The following is a 20,371-nucleotide window of genomic DNA, read 5'->3' as shown; positions in this document are numbered from 1 at the left end:
TTTAAGACTCTGCTCTGTTGTATATGAGAGCAGTATGTACTCTGTGACTGAACCATTCGGCACTTTAAGCTTGTGAGGTACCTTTCGCAGTACAGCGGCCTTTCTGAGCAAACGGTCATCTCTTAGCTCATTTGCTTGTTTTGTCCTCTCCATCATTCACATTCAGCCATAATCATGCTGGTTCTCTGTTTTAATCCCCATTAACAAGCATCTTGTCCTCTACATCAAGCTACTCGGTATTCATTCATTTGTATACATTATTCATGCCAGTGATTGCGTTTGGTTTTTTTTTCCCTGTCTGGAATGAATCCGTGATCATGAGTAAGACCTAAGCCAGCACCGGGCGGGATAAATAACAGTGTCACATAGACAGAGCTGCTCCCTGTAGATAATGATCATCCCTGAGGCCCCCCCCCCCCCAAATTCCCCACTACACTCAATATGCTTTAGAGACAAGCTGCCATCTGGGTGTTTGCCGAACTGAATACATTTGTGAAGGGTTTTCTTTCGTGAACACATATCTTTGTGGTCATCGCCGCTCTGCGTCACCTGGCACATTTCCTGTACCAGTTGTCCAAATTACAGCAGCTGTGATGGTAAATGCCACAGGCCAACACTTATATACACACTGCCTAATGTACCAGCACTTACTATTACTGAAGGTAACGTGTACTGTAAGGACAGTGAGGCATACTGCTATAGAGGTTTTCGACCCACGTGACCGTTGCCATGTCAACAAGTAGCCGGCGCCATTTTGACGGTCACAAATATGGCGACTACCGGTAGCGATACACTGTTGATCATGACGAAGTCTCATTGTCGAGTATTTTATCCGGCCTAGATGACGCGAGTAAGAAGCGATATCATCAGAAAATCAATGATGCTGGTGTACGTGATCCGTACACGTTACCAGGCTATCTTTTTCTGGCTTTGCAGCGCTGCAGCGCGGGCCATCTTCCTGACCTGCAGTCAGGCGTGTGGGAAATACCAGGGAAAAAAAACATAAAAGAAAAAGGAGCGAGATGCAGAAAACACCTTCACTATCCAGCGACGTAGGGCATTTACAGGGCGAGCAGAGGGAGAGGTATTTGCAAAAATTAAGGTTAGCAGGCTTAGAGAACGACGTTTACCTGCTTCCACCAGGATTGTTCACTGACGTACGGAAGTACACGAAGCCCTCGTCTTTACCTGACTTCGGCCCACATGATCTGTATACCTATGTCATTAAAAACCAGGCTGGGTAACATGCCTACATCAGCGGGTCGTCCTTGGAGCCGGTGGTCGCCATCTTATTACAGCTAAGGTTTGTTCACATTTTCATTTACTTTCGGTCCTCAGGATAAACAAAATGTTATTAAATGTCATTGAAATAACTTCTTTGTTGAGACATGGCCCGTTATAAATTTGCTGTTACCAGGCAATGACCAAGAACTGTATTATTAGGGTCAGTGTAGTTGTAGTAGTGCACTAGCAGCTAGCTGTTAGCACTAGCTAATGTCAACAACAGTAGCTAGTATGTTACTGTAGCAATGTTTACGTTCAGTCATTTGGATGACTGTTAAAACCTTTCAGTCTCAAGTTTTTCCTTTACTGTATTTACTAGTTTACTGAGCTAGCGCGCTCACTCCCAGCCTGCCCGAGCTAGCGCTAGCTCAGTAAACTAGTAAATCCAGTAAAGGAAAAACTTGAGACTGAAAGGTTTTAACAGTCATCCAAATGACTGAACGTAAACATTGCTACAGTAACATAGCAATAGCACATAGCACCTGTGACGTCACGTCGAAATCCTCTATAGGAAATTAATCAATAACAGGGTGGTGGGTACAATGTCGCCCGACATAACCTTGAGTTATGGTTGCCATACCGAAGTTGATTATTCTCCTCTAACAGCACATCATGAAGTGTTTAATTCTTCTTATAACCACAGCAATTATAATTTTTATGCATTAAAGCATGACGCATACAGTTTATCCATTTATAGTTACAGTTTGTGTTATTCAATATCCAATTATAACAGCTGTAAACTCTCATTCCCTCACCAGGCTTTCTTTCTCTCTCTTGAAATTCAGTAAGACGTTGTATTATGTTACCAGGGAAACAAACAAAGCCATCTGTCCTAAAGACTCTCCCAGAAAGCTGAAAGCTACAGCTTTAGTGTTACAAAGTACTGACACTGGAGACTCCTTCCATGAATGTTACATTTAACAATTATTCGCTGAAGGCGAAGTGAATATCGGTGATTATTCCGTCCACATTCACTGGATATGAGCAATCGCACGCTCTGATTGGCTACTCTACGACTAGGATATCAGCTCATATACCGTGAGTAGAGAAAAAACAAAATGGCAGAGCGTGTTGACGAACCAACCGAGGACGAAATAAAAACTCTACTCGAAAACAAAACCCTAAAAAATAAAAAAGCTACAAAATATGGAATAAAAGTATTTGATGGTAAGAATGTATCTTTTTTTATTTTTCAAGAATTATCATCATCATCATCGCATTTTTCACAAATTGCTCCTGTCATTTCGCCGGTTTGTTCACATTCTAATCGGAAATGATCTCGTCAGATATTTTGTATAAAGTTTTTATTTATCGAATTTGTAAAAAAGAAAAATGCTCCAGTTTTCAAAATCCAGTGAATGTGGATAGAATAAAACAGTTATTCCACTCAATCTCATCGTACACGGCTTATAGGCAACTCGGCGCTACGCGCCTCGTCAGCCATCAGCTCATGTACGACTCGATTTTGTGGAAAAACTGTTAAATATTATACAGTACATACAGGAATAAAAACGTGTTCTATTCCCTTCTAGCGGGTTTCATTGATTTGGTTTGATAGCATGCAATATTGTTCGCATATCGCTTATCCTACGTGTCTTACGTCACTCTACCCAATGGAGAACGAGCGTTGAATATGGTTTACGATATCGCATGGTCATCAAGACAACATGACGTCACACGTCGCAGACGTAAAACTTCCGCGCTAGCGAGCGACTGGGACAATTTGTAAACAAACATGGCTGCCAGGTTCGCTTCGTTAAATACGGAAGATTTTGAGAGAATTTTGAAAGACAAAGACGCATTGAACACCCAAAAGGGATGTGTATGTATAATAATAATAATATTGGGCAGCATGGTGGTGTAGTGGTTAGCGCTGTCGCCTCACAGCAAGAAGGTCCGGGTTCGAGCCCCGTGGCCGGCGAGGGCCTTTCTGTGCGGAGTTTGCATGTTCTCCCCGTGTCTGCGTGGGTTTCCTCCGGGTGCTCCGGTTTCCCCCACAGTCCAAAGACATGCAGGTTAGGTTAACTGGTGACTCTAAATTGACCGTAGGTGTGAATGGTTGTCTGTGTCTATGTGTCAGCCCTGTGATGACCTGGCGACTTGTCCAGGGTGTACCCCGCCTTTCGCCTGTAGTCAGCTGGGATAAGCTCCAGCTTGCCTGCGACCCTGTAGAACAGGATAAAGCGGCTAGAGATAATGAGATGAGATGAGATAATAATATTGTCTGGCTTTTTTTCGTGGTATATCAGATATATTCCACCCAGCTACTCGTCTTCAACTCGCTCAGCATCATGTTAGCTGAATGGAATATACTGTATCTGATATACCACGAAAAAAAGCCAGACGATATTATTTAAACAATAACGGAGACAAAGTCGAGGTTCTTATTCACCGATATTCACGGAGCCTGAGGCGGATAAGTGTTTTCGTATAAATACACAGGTGATTATTTAAATGATTGTGTTAAAAAAAAACAATAATTTATTTCAAACTTCAAAAGCAGCATGCAAATGTAATAAAGGCGCGGCGCAGACTTGTCACTTATCTACGCCGAGTCACATAAAATGCGTTTGTTTTGAAATCGATAAAATTAAAAATCACAACTCCACCTGACCTTTGAATAGTTTTAGACCAAACTTCGGAGCATCTTCAGTGCTTTTAGGAACAGCGTTTCTTTGTGATTCTTCCCCACTTACAGTGACGACGCGATCGGACACCGTTTTGCCGAGTGGCTCGAGGCGATTATCAAGAAATAGTCCGAATTTCTCGACCAATCAGCATGCACGATTTTCTATAATCACCTGTGTATTATACTAAAAACATTTTTCCAAACAGAAAATTTCACCTTAAGGCCCGGTCCCACTGCACTTACGGATGCAAAGAGGATGTAAAACATAAAAAAATCTTTGCCATCCGTTGGAAAACGCTATGCATCCGTTGTGTACTCATTGCATATGTGCTTCATACGCTCTATCCATCGAGCATCCGTCCACTGTGATTTCATCCGCGCAAAAAGTTTTGAGCTGCACAAAACTTTTAGAACGGATGAACTTTCCGCCGTGTACGATGTAAATCCGCGACATATACGAGCAACAAATGTTCTATGTCCGTTATCATCCGTTAAACGTCTGCTGTATCCTCTCTGCATCCTCTGGGCATCCTCGCAACTCACATCCGCTGCAGCTGAAAACGGAAAGAGGGAGGAAAGATAAGGTGCATGAAACGTCTATTCATCGTTAGTAGCACGGAAATAGAAAGGATGTAAGCGTATGCATCTCGTATATAAAGTATTCAAAACGGACAAAGCGTTTATATCTGGGATGTATCTCGTATATTTAGGATGTCTGGAGTATGTCTAGGGTATGTAGAAGGACACCTAGTGGACAATCGATATTTTGTATAAAAAGGGGGAGAAAATCATCTAGTAGTAGAGATGAATCGATGTAGCCGCCAGCACGTCTTTCCGCTTTATGCTGACGGCGTGCGTGCTGCATCCCTTTATATCCACGGAGCAGACGCAATTCATACCCCCCGCATGCGCAGTGAACGGTCTGCATCCGATATACATCCGCGCAACATCCCCTTTGTTTCCGTTAGGCGTACGTGATGCATCCCCTTCATCCGCTATGCATCCACTCTTTCTGCTATGCGTCCGCTTCTCAGTTATCACCGGGAACCCCTTCGGAGCTGTCATCCACTTCCATCCGCGCAACATCCGCTAGGCTTCCTATGAACATGCGTTTAACATCCCCGCTATATACTACCCACGTCCGTTCTTTTCCGTTCTGTTTTCGCAAATTTTCGCCAATTTTGTCCATTTCTGGAGCGGATGAAAACGGATAGAGCCACCCCCGAAATTTTGCTCGTCCGCTGTGTCCTTTTTGCATACGTTTTGTGTCCATCGGCCAGTGGGACCGGGCCTTTAGGAATGATCGCGTTTGTTAAAATAACTTGAATTTGAAAGTGTTTCGCAATTCAAGACCCTGTGAATGAGCTGTTACTGTAGAAACGATAATATATTAGAACGAGTGCATGAATATCATATAAACCTGTGATTTGAAGTCCATCCAGATGTGCTGTTACAGGAAATGAATCTGGTTGGAGAATTCAGCAGTGCAGTTGAGAGCCTATAGGCTTTTATTAGTGTTGATGCATCACTGCAAAAGCTCTCGTTTTATAATTTCATGTCTTTATTCAATGCATCATGTGTTTTTTTTTGTTTGTTTGTTTTTTAATTCTGAAAAGACAGATTAGTGCCAGACTTTTATATTGATCACGACATGAATCAATAGACTGCTCTCATAGCTGCGAAGAAAGTAGAAAAAAAAACAAAAACACTGTACATCTTGTGGTAGTCTTTTACAAATTCAATCAAACCTAACCTTTATGTTTCCCAGGCTGGTGTATTATTCACTCGGGGTGTGCGAGAGATCAATTGTGTGTTTTAGATCAATGTGGGCCACAGAGTAGCACCGAGCCTATAATAGTGACAAAAAGAGCAGACTCGATACTGAGCAGTGTTAGTGCCCAGTACTGCAGGAATTATCCTCCTCTCCATCCTCCCCTCCAGCCCGACATTAATCCCATCCTTCCACTTCACTGTTTTCTCATCTCATCTCATCTCATCTCATTATCTCTAGCCGCTTTATCCTGTTCTACAGGGTCGCAGGCAAGCTGGAGCCTATCCCGGCTGACTACGGGCGAAAGGCGGGGTACACCCTGGACAAGTCGCCAGGTCATCACAGGGCTGACACACAGACACAGACAACCATTCACACTCACATTCACACCTACGGTCAATTTAGAGCCACCAGTTAACCTAACCTGCATGTCTTTGGACTGTGGGGGAAACCGGAGCACCCGGAGGAAACCCACGCGGACATGCAAACTCCGCACAGAAAGGCCCTCGCCGGCCACGGGGCTCGAACCCGGACCTTCTTGCTGTGAGGCGACAGCGCTAACCACTACACCACCGTGCCACCCTCCTTCACTGTTTTAAAGAGGCCAAAACTAAACTTGTACTAAACTCAAAACTTGTTTATATGTGACGAGATTTGATCCTCAATCCTATGGCCTCGATCTGATCATAAAATCTTATCATAAGGATGAAAAAAATAAATAAATCAGGATTTGTACGGTAAAAGCTGAAACCGATGTGAATTTTTGACGTGAGTGACTGAATGATTTAATTCATAAATCAATTCCAAATGTAAAAATGTTCAGCGAAATCTGACAATAAAACTCACATATAAGAAAGAAAGCACAACTTTCTTCATCACACATTTGTGAAATTCCTTTCTGCCCATCTGAAGCAGTGAGCGCACACGCATATACCCAGAGCAGTTGGGAGTTAGGTGCCTCGCTCAAGGGCACCTCAGCCCAAGGCCGTCCCATATTAACCTAACCACATGTCTTTGGACTGTGGGGGGAAACCAGAGCACCCGGAGGAAACCCACGCGGACACGGGGAGAACATGCAAACTCCGCACAGAAAGGCCCTCGCCAGCTGCTGGACTCGAACCCGGAACCTTCTTGCTGTGAGGCGACCATGCTAATCACTACACCAGTGTGCCGCCCAAATTTTTGGTTCCACTGGGGCTCGAACCCAGGGCCTTCTGCGTGTAAAGTAGACGTGATAACCGCTACACTATGGAACCAGTTATAGTACTGCGCAAAAGTCTTAGACAACCTTATAGGCATGCAGAGTTATTTATAAAGGTTTCTGATGACTTTTGTATTCTTAAGTCAGGAAAAAAAACAGTTTCCAAATATTATTTTTCCCCCAAAAAAAGTGTGACAGAAAAATGTTTATCATTAAAGAAAGCAGTATATTGCATAAGAGACCACTTTTCAGATAAAAAAACAAAAAAACAAAACCAATGAAGTCTGTTGGGTTTGCTGCAAAAAAAATCAAGCTCGACAGTAAAACTTTACCCGAGACTCAAGTTTTTCTTAAAGCAAAGGATTTTCAGACCAAATATTGACTTTGTTCACGTTATTACTGTTTACTGCTCTTAGTATTTTTGTATAAATGGAGAAACATTTTATTTCATTGCTTTTGAAGGCTTCTTTGCTTTACAGCACTAAGCTTTTTGCACAGTCCTGTATATCAGAGAACGAGCAAAGTGAAAACCCGCACTTGGAAGAAGGAACAACAAAGATTAAACTGATAATTAAATTTCCTCCGATTAAAATAGATTGAATTAACATTCACATGAATCTAGAAATAACTAAATTAATATAAATTGTGGCGGTGTCGCGGTTCGCACCGTCGTCTCACAGCAAGAAGGTTGTGGGTTCGAGCCCAGCGTGGAGTTTGCATGTTCTCCCCGTGTCCGCGTGGGTTTCCTCGGGGTGCTCCGGTTTCCCCCACAGTCCAAAGACATGCAGGTTAGGTTAACTGGTGACTCTAAATTGACCGTAGGTGTGAATGTGAGTGTGAATGGTTGTCTGTGTCTATGTGTCAGCCCTGTGATGACCTGGCGACTTGTCCAGGGTGTACCCCGCCTTTCGCCCGTAGTCAGCTGGGATAGGCTCCAGCTTGCCTGCGACCCTGTAGAACAGGATAAAGCGGCTAGAGATAATGATAATGATAATTTCAAAATTGTGTTATTAATAAGTAAAATGACACTTTATAATATCATTAATTGCTAATTAAAGTATTGGTATAACACTATTTATATATATATATATATATATATATATATATATATATATATATATATACACACACACAGTACTGCGTAAAAGTCTTAGGCACCTTTTTTTTCATACAATCTTTGTTATAGATTTCTATTTTATGACTTCTACATTATCAAGTCAAAACATTGCAAAAACATTTTGGATTCCAAGTGTTCATTTTCCAGCACAAAATTAAATGGTGCAGAAAAAAAAAAACCACACTTGCATCTGAGCAGTATATTACATAAGAGCACTTTTCAGATTAAAAAAAGAAATAATGAAGGCTGCTGGGTTTTGGGGCAAAATTAAGACCCAAGTGCGGCAGTCAAAGTGTCCAGAAGAACTGCGGTTGGTTCTGGAAGATGCTCAGTAAAACCTACAGCTCATTTCCGCATAAAACTGCACTCATTGAACTTGAAACCACAATTATTATTATTATTATTTTTTAAAGCAAAGGCTCGTCTCGCACCAAATATTGACTTTGTTATATTGATTGCAGGGGCGGCACGGTGGTGTAGTGGTTAGCGCTGTCGCCTCACAGGAAGAAGGTCCGGGTTCGAGCCCCGTGGCTGGCGAGGGCCTTTCTGTGTGGAGTTTGCATGTTCTCCCCGTGTCCGCGTGGGTTTCCTCCGGGTGCTCCGGTTTCCCCCACAGTCCAAAGACATGCAGGTTAGGTTAACTGGTGACTCTAAATTGACCGTAGGTGTGAATGGTTGTCTATGTGTCAGCCCTGTGATGACCTGGCGACTTGTACAGAACGTCATCAGCTAGAGATGATGAGATGAGATGAGATATTGATTGCAGCCACCTCCCTTCAGTGCTTCTTTAGAAGCTCTGCCCCCAGATTCACGGATGATGCATTACCAAGGCAGGGACACGAACAACTGGCCTTGCTGTCTCTCTCATAGCTGAAGCAAAACAAACACAATATAAAACGTCACCAAACGAAAGACATGCAAGCATCATCCAAACCACAAGGGAGACAAAACTTGCAAGAGTTACCGTAGTAGTTTAGATTATTTTTTACAAAACTGCAGTGACTGTAGAGAGGACTGTAGGTTTGTAGTTAAGCTAAGAAGGAAAATAATGTGATCTAGCATAGCATTCGAATCCAGAAACCCCTTTGTAAACATATGAACAAATACCAGTAGGTTTATTTCATTCATTTCAACCATATAGAGGTGGTACAGTACACAGTGAAATGAAATAACGTTCCTCCAGGACCATGGTGCTGCATAAAACAACATAGAACTACATGAGACATGTTCAAACATCGCAGGACAGTACTATAATTAGTAAAACGGGGCGAGAGTGAAATTATAATAAAAAGATAGATAGATAGGTGCTGATTAGTGCATAGTAAAACACAAATCAGCCATTAAAAAAAAACAAATAATAATAATAATAACTAGACAGAGACTGTGACTAAAGTCGCAGTAATTTGCGCAAGCTGACCTTTGTCAATTGATGGTCAAGGAAAAATTGCACCCTGCCGCCCTGAACAAAATAAAAAATAAATAAATAAATAAACTGACTGAAAAAAATCATGAAAATTGATAGAATTATAAGTCATTGAAAAAAATCCTGCTTTTCATGGATCATTCTGGATCAGTGATCCAGATCAGCACCAAAAGTCAAAGCAACGTAATTCAGCCCAGAGGTATTCATGTGAAATTTGGTGATGATTGGAGCATCCTAAAAATATGTTACGAGAATAATAATCTCATCTCATTCATCTCATTATCTCAAGCCGCTTTATCCTGTTCTACAGGGTCACAGGCAAGCTGGAGCCTATCCCAGCTGACTACAGGCAAAAGGCGGGGTACACCCTGGACAAGTCGCCAGGTCATTACAGGGCTGACACATAGACACAGACAACCATTCACACTCACGGTCAATTTAGAGTCACCAGTTAACCTAACCTGCATGTCTTTGGACTGTGGGGGAAACCGGAGCACCCGGAGGAAACCCACGCGGACACGGGGACAACATGCAAACTCCACACAGAAAGGCCCTCGCCGGCCCCGGGGCTCGAACCCAGGACCTTCTTGCTGTGAGGCGACAGCGCTAACCACTACACCACCGTGCCGCCCAAGAATAATAATAAGAAGAAGAAAATAGAAAGATCCCGAGTGAGAGTAACAATTTCCGCCAGTGCTGCTCGCACAAATTATTAATAATAATAATAATAATAATAATAATAATAATTTAAAAGACCAGTCCACAGTTCTAGTGTGAATAAACCAGTGAGCAATGAGTAGAAACTGGCACCCAGTTCTTGCACCATTCCATGTTGATATAAACACACAAGCAACCACTGTGAGCCTTACCACAGAGAGACGCATTTCTGTCAGCAGGAACCAAGGCAAGCACGTCGAGCTGAACAAACTCCCACTGAGTCGCCTGCTGGAGTGCAGAGACTCCTTCAGAAATGTCGTCATATCAACAAACACGTTTTTAAATTCATTTATGTGGAGCATCCATCATGGAAGCCCCTGTGTATGTTGTTGCTCTAGAAGCAATAACATACTGAAACAAGTGCATTTATATAAACGCTACATTACATTAATGGCATTCAGCAGACACTCTTATCCAGAGCAGCCTGGGGAGCAGTTGGAGATTCGATGCCTTGCTCAAGGGCACTTCAGCCATTCCAGGGAATCGAACCGGCAACCTTTTGATCCCAAAGCTGCTTCTCTAACCATCATGCTTCTGATTTGCCTAATGTGTAGTCAGCACTACCGTCAGAGCTGCCATTATAGAAAATGAATCAACACCTTTTGACCCATCATGATCACTGTGGGATAAACCACAGTTTAAATTCGCCAGGCACTGAATTAATTGCAAGTTGACACGTCGTCACTTCAGTGTATTACTCATCAGCAGGCTGTTATCTGTAAAATGGCCTTTCTCTGGTCAAGTGACCGCACAGTGCTGCAGCCAGCTAGCGGATGGCAAAGAATATTGATTTACATCATCTACTGAACTGTGATATCTGGAGTCCAGCTTAATCTGTCAGGCATCTGGATCTCTTCTCTGCTTTGAAGAAAAGCTATGAAGTCCATTTTGAACGCATGCTGAACATGAAAGGAATTAAAAAGTGTTTGAAAGATCCACTGCTTTCTGAATAAGAGAAACTGCCCCGGGATTTAGCACAAGTTCTTCATGAAATTTTGGTACTGCTTTCTGATTTACAATCCTTCAATCTTTGACTTCAGGCATTAAAAGTTTGATCATGCATCACTCAGTCTGCAGTGCCATATTTCTGTTCGGTCTGATCAAAGGAAATGAGTAGAATGTATGATACATCAGCTTCATATACACACTCATACATACATACAACCCCGATTCCAAAACAGTTGGGACAAAGTACAAATTGTAAATAAAAACGGAATGCAGTGACGTGGAACTTTCAAAATTCCGTATTTTATTCAGAATAGAACATAGATGACATATCAAATGTTTAAACTGAGAAAATGTATCATTTAAAGAGAACAATTAGGTGGTTTTAAATTTCATGACAACAACACATCTCAAAAAAGTTGGGACAAGGCCATGTTTACCACTGTGAGACATCCCCTTTTCTCTTTACAACAGTCTGTAAACGTCTGGGGACTGAGGAGACAAGTTGCTCAAGTTTAGGGATAGGAATGTTAACCCATTCTTGTCTAATGTAGGATTCTAGTTGCTCAACTGTCTTAGGTCTTTTTTGTCGTATCTTCCGTTTTATGATGCGCCAAATGTTTTCTATGGGTGAAAGATCTGGACTGCAGGCTGGCCAGTTCAGTACCCGGACCCTTCTTCTACGCAGCCATGATGCTGTAATTGATGCAGTATGTGGTTTGGCATTGTCATGTTGGAAAATGCAAGGTCTTCCCTGAAAGAGACATCGTCTGGATGGGAGCATATGTTGCTCTAGAACCTGGATATGCCTTTCAGCATTGATGGTGTCTTTCCAGATGTGTAAGCTGCCCATGCCACACGCACTAATGCAACCCCATACCATCAGAGATGCAGGCTTCTGAACTGAGCGCTGATAACAACTTGGGTCGTCCTTCTCCTCTTTAGTCCGAATGACACGGCGTTCCTGATTTCCATAAAGAACTTCAAATTTTGATTCGTCTGACCACAGAACAGTTTTCCACTTTGCCACAGTCCATTTTAAATGAGCCTTGGCCCAGAGAAGACGTCTGCACTTCTGGATCATATTTAGATATGGCTTCTTCTTTGAACTATAGAGTTTTAGCTGGCAACGGCGGATGGCACGGTGAATTGTGTTCACAGATAATGTTCTCTGGAAATATTCCTGAGCCCATTTTGTGATTTCCAATACAGAAGCATGCCTGTATGTGATGCAGTGCCGTCTAAGGGCCCGAAGATCACGGGCACCCAGTATGGTTTTCCAGCCTTGACCCTTACGCACAGAGATTCTTCCAGATTCTCTGAATCTTTTGATGATATTATGCACTGTAGATGATGATATGTTCAAACTCTTTGCAATTTTACACTGTTGAACTCCTTTCTGACATTGCTCTACTATTTGTCGGCGCAGAATTAGGGGGATTGGTGATCCTCTTCCCATCTTTACTTCTGAGAGCCGCTGCCACTCCAAGATGCTCTTTTTATACCCAGTCATGTTAATGACCTATTGCCAATTGACCTAATGAGTTGCAATTTGGTCCTCCAGCTGTTCCTTTTTTGTACCTTTAACTTTTCCAGCCTCTTATTGCCCTGTCCCAACTTTTTTGAGATGTGTTGCTGTCATGAAATTTCAAATGAGCCAATATTTGGCATGAAATTTCAAAATGTCTCACTTTCGACATTTGATATGTTGTCTATGTTCTACTGTGAATACAATATCAGTTTCTGAGATTTGTAAATTATTGCATTCCGTTTTGATTTACAATTTGTACTTTGTCCCAACTTTTTTGGAATCGGGGTTGTACATACATACATACATATATGCACCAAGACTTTGGGAAACGTATTGGTCAACATTCTGTGGTTGGTTGAAGAGAGCAACTGGACTTGCTTGAAGATTCATCCTAAAGGCTTCCTCAGTTCTGTTTGACTAATAGGGAGTATCCAGTATTTATCCTCTCATGGATCATCATAGAATCCGAATCAGAATGCTGATGGCTGCATTGTAGGTGGCTGATAAAAGATATCATAGACACCCACCTCTGTTCAATGATGGTCGTTCCAGGTTGACAAAAAATGAACGATCCTCTCTGGCTAAGATGTCTGCCAGTTTTCTGGAAGTCCTCTCATACTCCCGCACCAGTCAAAGGGATCTCATCCCAAAGTGCGTAGAAACATATCTGTGACGAATCTCAGTCATCCAGGTACATAGTAATCTGTGGTTGGTTGAAGAGAGCAACTGGACTTGCTTGAAGATTCTTGAAAACGTTTCGCCTCTCATCCTCCTCAGTTCTGTCTGTCAAATAGGGAGTATCCAGTATTTATCCTCTCATGGATCATCTTCAAGCAAGTCCAGTTGCTCTCTTCAACCAACCACAGATTACTATGCACCTGGATGACTGAGATTCGTCACAGATATGTATTGGTCAGCATGTTATTCTTTTATGGAAGGAAGCTACAGAAAACATTGAGGAGCAATAGCTCACTACAGCTGAGGGAAGACAAAGATAAACAATTCAATTAGTTCGGGTACCAAGGACATGCTGAGCTCTTGGCATCATCAATCAAAGCAAACATAGTATGAAAATCCCGACTTTAGTGTCTTCATCAATCAGATGTTTATCTCCTGGGGCAGGGACATAAAGATGGAGGGATGGGTCGCTAAAAAATCTCATATGAAGAGGAAGAACAGAGAAACTTCATTTAACACTTGCAGCTCTTTTCTGCCGCATGGTACTGGCTCAACTTGACTCGACTCTACGCCATTTTTTTTTCCTTTTTGGTTTTCCATCAAACAGAAGTTGTGGATAGTGCCTGGTACTTTTTTTTTGGGGGGGGTATCGCGTCCGTCATGGTTCCAAGTGAACTGAGGTGATACCAAAAAGTGACGTGATAACACTGACGACTACCGATTGGTCAGAGAGAATCACGATCACTGCATCATCATCATGCAAGACGGGATGTTCTGAACAAGCTAAAGATTGCTTTCCATTAGCAGGGTTCCTACTGGGTTCTGAAAAATATTCAACGTTTTTTTTTCCCCTTGAAAAATCAAGTCAGAGAAGTATTCTTCACGTTTTCTTATTTTTTCTTAGTTACCGACTTATCAAAGTGGACTTAATACAGGTTTATACCAACCAAACTGGCACAATGTAAATATTTGTACAGATCCAGCTAGGCCTCTCCATTACATATAAAATTTGGGCTCCACTCCAGACTCGAATAAGAAAGACTTGATTTTGGGTACCCTGTGCACCATCAGGCTAAAATTAACCTCTTTAGTTTAAGCTTACTTAAGGTTATTTTAGCAGGAAATTATTCAAAAGCGGTATTCGGACTCCCTTTAGCCTTTACTTCAACACAAAACGATTTACAGTTGAACAGAGTCGAGAAGAATCTTGGACCAACCAACAGTGAAAGAATCCGATTTTCCCGTTGATTTACAAACTGAACTCAACGTTCGCCACGGGAACTCGACATGCCACGCTGCCCGAAACATAGCTCCCTTCAGTTGCTTGTCGTAGCTGACAGCACTTTCACTTTGCCGTTTTTTACCGACCTTTGTATTACAGACCGTGTCCCATGTGCTCGGGGATGGTCAGGGCTCCGAGTGTGCCTCCGCCGTATCTGTTTCAGCCCTTAAATCATCTTCAGTGCTTGAAGAAGCCCAAAAAACTTCCTCAGCTTAGACTGCGCCGGTGTTCGGTTCACGCAGAGATAATTACACCACCACACCAGGATGATTAAGACGCACTGCGATTGGTCAAAAGCTTGGCATCCATTTGGTCATTGTATAATCGATTTTTATTGGTCACAATTGTTTACACTCATTGTTTACACTCTGGTTTTTCTAGAAAAGATGACTTATGATAATGATGGCAAATACGGTACATTCATCACTGTGACGATTACTAGTAATTTTCTCTTTGTCACTGATGGATTATGTTCGTCAGCGATGAGCGTCAGCAGGAACCCTGCATTAGGAAGAGTCCCAAAGCTGTACCTCCTCTTCCATATGTACCGCACAGGGTTTACAATCCAAGGGATTGTAATTTTCACAGGGAACTCGATTGCTAAAACAGTTTCATTTGCAGCGTTATCGAGCATCAGGGTCGTGTCTTGATTACATTTGTTGTGTTCTCAAAGACAGCAGTCGGAGGTGGTGTTCAACATTGTTCAAAGTAACTCTGCATTCTGTAGAAACTTTGGTGGACATTATCAAATATGACTAAAATTCAAAGAAACAATGGAGAACAAAGAATTTTTAGCTCTGTTTGGGTTGTTGTGTTTATTTTTTTTTTTATTTCACACCAACTGAATGAGCGACATTCAGTTGACGACAAAGCTGAAATTTGTCTCTCGCTGTGATAAAACAGCCACATACCAAGAATCAGCATCTTTTTGAGAGCTTCTGTTGTTCCTGTGCGTCACGTTGATGATGCCATCACGGCAGTTTCATGCAGCATCTATCTAGAAACACCTGATAACAAAAGCAAGTAGAGTCAATTCGAGTTGAGTCAAGTCGAGCCTGGAGCATGCAGTGGAAAAGGGCCGATACTGCTCTGTCAAGTTCACTGTTTGATGAGCACATACCGTACATTTGGATTAATGCTAACTAGCTTTAATGGTTCTCCACTGGAAAATGGTAGAGTGCTCCGTCTGGGTTGGGAGTGAGTTGCTGCCCCAAGCGAAGGAGTTCAGGTATGTTGGGGTCTTGTTCACGAGTGATGGTAAAATGGAGCGTGAGATGGACAGGCGGATTGTGGCTGCATCAGCAGTAATGCGGTAATGTTGTACCGGACCGTCGTGGTGAAGACGGAGCTGAGCTGGAAGGCAAAGCTTTCAGTTTACCAGTCAATCTACATTCCAACCCTCATCTATGGTCATGAGCTTTGGGTAGTGACCAAAAGGATGAGATCGTGGATACAAGCAGCTGAAGCAGCTGAGCTTCCTCCGTAGGGTGGCTGGGTTCAGCCTTAGAGATAGGGTGAGGAACTCAGCCATCTGGAGGGATCTCAGAGTAGAGCTGCTGCTGCTCCTTCATGTCGAAAGGAGTCAGCTGAAGTGCTTCAGGCATCTGATTAGCCTTCCTTTGGAGGTTTTCTGGGCACGTCCAACTGGGAGGAGATCTCAGGGTAGACCCAGAACACGCTGGAGAGATTATATATATATATATATATATATATATATATATATATATATCATCTGGCCTGGGAGCGCCTTGGGATCCCCCAGGAGGAACTGGAAAGCATTGCTAGGGAGAGAGACACCTGGAATACCCTGCTTAGCCTGCTGCCACCAAGACCCCTCTTTGGATAAATGGAAAATTGATAGCTTTAATAGCCTCTCCAGACAGCATTATTGGTTATTTTATAATGCCCGGTGGGATAGATAATGAATTTATAATTTTTCCATGCCTGATCCACCCATTTCCTCAAGAAATGATCAACAGAATCAGGCTCGTCTGCAGAAGCACGACACACTCAGATCAACCTTAAAATAGGAGTACTGCTGTCATGCACAGCTGTCAGCTATCAGCAAAATTTCCAGCCTTCACAAAAAAAAAAGCTCCTTAAACCAGCCCAAAAAATTTCAGACATTGAAAAATGGATCTGCCATTTTCCATGTTTCTCAGCCTTCGCATGGGAAACAAGGTCATCATGGTGTGCACCTTTGTATTATCACCTTGTAATGTCATCATCCACTCCATAATCCTCTTTCCCCTCTCCCAATCTTGCAAGATTTACTTCTATATTTAGACCGAAACCAAATCAGAAGAAACCTATTTAACAAAAATAACCCATTAGCCTCAGTGCTCTGTTTGAACATGCTCTTACGATGTGACAAAATACCAAGCCTATCGATGCAAAAAGCATTCCAACCCTGCAACAACAGAACTGGTTCTGTACATCGCAGATACCGTACACCGTCTGCACCTACACTCTTCCTTTAATTTCATTCATTCATTCATTCATTATCTCTAGCCGCTTTATCCTTCTACAGGGTCGCAGGCAAGCTGGAGCCTATCCCAGCTGACTACGGGCGAAAGGCGGGGTACACCCTGGACAAGTCGCCAGGTCATCACAGGGCTGACACATAGACACAGACAACCATTCACACTCACATTCACACCTACGCTCAATTTAGAGTCACCAGTTAACCTAACCTGCATGTCTTTGGACTGTGGGGGAAACCGGAGCACCCGGAGGAAACCCACGCGGACACGGGGAGAACATGCAAACTCCACACAGAAAGGCCCTCGCCGGCCCCGGGGCTCGAACCCAGGACGTTCTTGCTGTGAGGCGACAGCGCTAACCACTACACCACCGTGCCGCCCATCTTCCTTTAATTTGCGATAGCTAATGTTTGCAGGAATCGATTAGATTTCATTTTAATTATTTGCTTGAAAACAGGATCGTAGCAGACGAAAAAAAAAAAGACACTTATGAACTTTTCACCTGCAGCCTTCTTCTGAATCTGGCAACCCTGCTCTCATACAACGTTTTGATAAAAATCGATCCGAATGGCTGTCTGTGGGCCGAAGGGCACCTTGTGTTTAAAATGAATGAGTTTGGACTTGTTCTACAGCATATCTGTAGTAGGCCTCCACCATAAAATGAGAAATCAAATGACTGGATCTGAACGTTCCCAGATGACCAGTCTGATGTAAAAAATCAATTTAATTCAGTGTAGCAGGTGCTGGGAAGGAGTCCCATCAGAATTCTGAATTGCTCCAAACCATTTTGAGGTTTTTACAGCGCTTGGAGTTTGTTCAGAATAATAATAGAGAATTTAATCAACAGAAGGAGATTGTCCTTGAGAAACGGGCAGCTTTATGAGCAGGAGTCGTTTGGCAGATTATTACCTTTTGCAGAAAAATGATGCACGGGCATCAGAGGAGAATATGGCTATAATTTGTAAAATTATTTCTTGATGGCTAATAGGCAGGGGCGTATCAAGCTTTCCAAAAGTGGGGGTGTTCTGGAATGGGGAAGCCATATCATTAGAAATTGGTTTATGGCTATATACACGGCCGGCGTGTACACTGTGATGTACTGTCAATGACCGATATGGAACTTTTTCATACCCATGGTCCATGGGTGCAAATGAAAGGGAGGACAGCAGAAAGCCTATAAATCCAGTTGACTCCAGCCAAGTTCTGCATTTCATGCAGAGATCTATCATGTTGGGTTTTGGTGTTGTTACTGCCAGGGCTATGTAATTATTCAATAAGTGAAGGCAAAAAGTATTGACTGATAATTCTAGGTAACAGGATACTGTTCTATAACAGAGATGTCAGTATTGCTGCCTACACTGGTATACACTGATATAAACAAAACCAAAAACTTCACATAGCCCAAGAAGTCATACACAGTGTATAGATCATACACCATCATGCATAACAGTTTGGACTGGGGTCGCTTTGTGTGAGCAGGAGGCATGGCTAATCAGTTCATGTTGGAGAAGCGCAGCATCCTGGAAGGACCTCTTTAGTATAGCATTCAAATAAGACGGGGCAGTTCCTGCTTTTAATGTCTTTAATTATTCAAACTCGTGTACAAAACTTGTTTGCATCATGCATTACATCAGGTTTAATGCATAAAATTTGAAAATGATGCAATAGCCTACACATACAACAACCACTTAATGGCCAAACAATTATTGAACATTCATTCGATTTGAAATGCCTTTAAATCTCAATTGAAAAACTCTTCTAAAAAGTAATAAGCAGTTATAATGCATGAAAAGTAGACTTGGTACAAACACACACACTCGTAATAAAAAACTTGCCTCAACTGACTTTACAACTAGTAACTACTATTAACACAATCTTTTAGGGCATGGCGCCTGGGACAACTGTTTGAACGATGGCATCGCAAGCACTTTGAGAAGGGTCTGTCTGTAGAGCCAGGCACAGTAAGCACCGCATGCGACGTCAAACCTGGAACGGTGAATCAGGAGCGGTAAAACTGGTGTTGGCTCTGCAGCTCTGCAGACAGATACTGTATTATTGAGCGCTTTCGGCACGCTACGCAAACTGGCTGTTATATTCACGCAACTGCTGATTGGTCGGGTGAGAAAAACTGTTTTGAGTCTGTTGCATGGCTGTTTTTCGTCTAACGTTATGGCAATAGTTTACTTCCTTGTTACACATTTTATAGTAGCTGTATAATTTTCATAATGATGTCATTTTAATCTGACAAAAGTGCGGGGGATGAAATTGTGTTTCAACAAAAGTGGGGGGGATGAAACGTACGCATCCCCCGCGGGTGATACGCCCCTGCTAATAGGTTTACAGGTAGTAGCAGAACAAGCACCATTCTTCCTATCGGGACTGTAATTGTTCAAAACGTGATGGGTCAGCGGATACTGTATAGCACTAAAATGCTGCCGATGTAAAACCAAGAACTGGTGACGTCAGACACTTGAGGTATCCGCTCCTGTTTAATTGGAGTAAGGGTGGCACGGTGGTGTAGTGGTTAACACTGTCGCCTCACAGCAAGAAGGTTCAGTGTTCAAGCCCAGTGGCCGATGGGAGCCTTTCTGTGTGGAGTTTGCATGTTCTCTGTGTGGGTTTCCTCCGGGTGCTCCAGTTTCCCCCACAGGTTAAGTTAACATGGGGCGGCCCTTAGGCTGAAGTGCCCTTGAGCGAGGCACCTAACCCCCAACTACTTCCTGGGCGCTGTAGCACGGCTGCCCACTGCTCTGGGTATGTACACTACCGTTCAAAAGTTTGGGGTCACTTTGAAATGTCCTTATTTTTGAAAGAAAAGCACTGTTCTTTTCAATGAAGATCACTTTAAACTAATCAGAAATCCACTCTATACATTGCTAATGTGGTAAATGACTATTCTAGCTGCACATGTCTGGTTTTTGGTGCAATATCTCCATAGGTGTATAGAGGCCCATTTCCAGCAACTCTCACTCCAGTGTTCTAATGGTACAATGTGTTTGTTCATTGCCTCAGAAGGCTAATGGAGGATTAGAAAACCCTTGTACAATCATGTTAGCACAGCTGAAAACAGTTGAGCTCTTTAGAGAAGCTATAAAACTGACCTTCCTTTGAGCAGATTGAGTTTCTGGAGCATCACATTTGTGGGGTCGATTAAATGCTCAAAATGGCCAGAAAAATGTCTCGACTATATTTTCTATTCGTTTTACAACTTATGGTGGTAAATAAAAGTGTGACTTTTCATGGAAAACACAAAATTGTCTGGGTGACCCCAAACTTTTGAACGGTAGTGTACGTATGATGAAAAAAGTTG

At 42.6% G+C, this 20,371-nt stretch overlaps 1 protein-coding gene and 1 non-coding gene across 2 annotated transcripts in view; one reads left to right on the top strand and one right to left on the bottom strand.

The window, feature by feature from the left end:
- The window catches only part of dnai1.2 (dynein, axonemal, intermediate chain 1, paralog 2), a 113,474-nt gene that overhangs the window by 74,723 nt on the left and 18,380 nt on the right, over positions 1–20,371 (top strand). The window lies entirely within an intron of this gene.
- On the bottom strand, positions 6,868–6,940 carry trnav-uac (transfer RNA valine (anticodon UAC)). The gene has a single exon. It is a non-coding gene; the product is annotated as a tRNA-Val (tRNA).

Source organism: Neoarius graeffei, chromosome 12, assembly GCF_027579695.1.
Source record: "Neoarius graeffei isolate fNeoGra1 chromosome 12, fNeoGra1.pri, whole genome shotgun sequence".
NCBI lineage: Eukaryota > Metazoa > Chordata > Actinopteri > Siluriformes > Ariidae > Neoarius > Neoarius graeffei.
The sequence above is the reverse complement of the archived record's forward strand: the minus strand, read 5'-3'. Positions and strand labels throughout refer to the sequence as shown.